This window comes from Hibiscus syriacus, unplaced genomic scaffold, assembly GCF_006381635.1.
Source record: "Hibiscus syriacus cultivar Baekdansim isolate YM2019G1 unplaced genomic scaffold, ASM638163v2 tig00112490_pilon, whole genome shotgun sequence".
NCBI classification, from domain to species: domain Eukaryota; kingdom Viridiplantae; phylum Streptophyta; class Magnoliopsida; order Malvales; family Malvaceae; genus Hibiscus; species Hibiscus syriacus.
Window position 1 is genome coordinate 798,467 of NW_024063343.1, and position 1,969 is coordinate 800,435.

General features: G+C 38.0%; 1 pseudogene; it reads left to right on the forward strand.

The window, feature by feature from the left end:
* Nucleotides 1-898: 898 nt before the first annotated feature.
* Nucleotides 899-1,725, forward strand: LOC120180113 (annotated as a pseudogene).
* The last annotated feature ends 244 nt before the right edge of the window (nucleotides 1,726-1,969 follow it).

A 1,969-nucleotide genomic window follows, 5' to 3' on the forward strand; every position in this document is an offset into this window, starting at 1 on the left:
GAAGAAATCCTTAGCAAACCTGATAGTATCACCTCCCACGACACTCCAATTCTTTTTTGAAAAAAAACCCGCTTGAAACCAGTCAACCCCAGGAGCTTTCAACGGATCCATCATAAAAAGAGTATCACGAACTTCTTCCGAACTCATCTGAGAGGTTAACCCATTTAGAAACTCCATAGCAATCGACTTGAAACCCACACTAAAACCACTACCTGATCGAGTTTAATGGTTGAGATTATCCACTTCTTTTTATGCCAATCTCCGATAAAGAGAAATAAGTGTTAAGATTAACAAAGAAAATTAAAAAGATATTCACCGAAAAAAATATAAAAAACTGTAGATATTTACTTTTAACCAAATCAAAAAAATTATACTATTATTATTATTATTGTTATTATTATTAATAAAATTAAATTATATTTTATAGGTCAAATCTCAATTCAGTTACAAGTCCAACAGTACACACCCAAGACTCAGTTATAAGATCTGGATCCGGATCCAACCCAAACCCAGCACTCAACCCATTCAACTCCAACCCCATATATTTCAATCATTTTCACTACCCACCACTGAAAAAAACTACCTACTCCACTAAACCCACTACCAATCACAATAAAACAAAGCCACATTCAACTATAAATGAGGCAGGGATTCGGTGAAAGAGGGGAACAGAAAAGAAAAAGAAAAATAAAAGAGGGAGAACATCCTGGGTTCTCACCTTTGGTCCCCCTCCTCCACAGCGCTAATCAAAGTAGCAAGGCTCGCTCTTTCTTTTCCTCTCTGCTTTGAGTTTGGTTGTATCCGCATTTCTAATCTGCTCCTAACTTTCCTTTTCCCTTTGAAGTTAAAAGAAAAAGGCCAAAACTATAACTTTACCAAGACCATTTTGATGCTACAACCAGTGTCGTTTAGTGATTTGATTTAAACTTTTAAACTTTTTGTTGTTCTTGGGTGGCTTTGTTTGATGTCGACGGTTGTAGGTGTATGCCGCTCTTTTCGCGATCGAGCTCTTTCCCGATGCTTCCACTGCTTCCCTTGTCTCTCCGATCCTGCTCGGAGATCATCGTTGGGTTTGAAAGTGACATTAGTGATGCTGCATCTGATATTCGTCGGCATTCTCTTTCTTTTCGATGATGGTTTGATTGAGAAAACGAGAAAAGGTGGCCTCAAACAAAGATAGCCTGCTTCGAGCAAAAATGGAAGCTTGATGTCTCTGTTGAAGGGAGTCAATCGGGTAGAAGTTTTCAAGGGAGTAATCCCTCGTCTTGAACAAAGTTGGTGATGGACTCGTATCCCCCTGGAACATCTGTTAGATCTTGCACTTGCTCCTATTGTAATGTTGAGCAGCCTCCACGAGCAAAACATTGCCATGATTGTGATAAATGTGTTCTTCAGTTTGATCATCATTGTGTATGGCTTGGAACATGTGTTGGCCGGGATAATCATTGCAAATTTTGGTGGTATATTTGTGTAGAGACAGCATTGTGCCTTTGGACTGGCATCTTGTACATTACGTTCCTGAAGGCCAATATTTCAAGGGCTTGGTGGAAGGGTGCCATCATGATTCTATTATTGGTCGCCTTGTCAATTTCCATATTATTTCTATTACTACTGCTTCTCTTTCACAGCTATCTTGTTCTGACAAATCAGACTACGTACGAACTCGTTATACGCAGGCGTATCCCGAATTCAATTAAATTTCAAACGATTATTAAAGGTAAATAATTCATATTGTATTTAAATTATTATTTAAACTTCTATTTTTCGCGATTAAGACAACCGATAAATTAATTGGTACCGAAAGGATAGTATAAAGATGTTAATCATTTCTTGACTGTAGCCGACTCCCGAACCCGATATATTTATGATAAAACGCAGATCAAATAAGATGGTGTCCCGATCTACCTAAATGTTTTTAAAATGATTAGTGGCGAATCCAATTATTTAAGTTGAAGCCCAATTCCAGGCC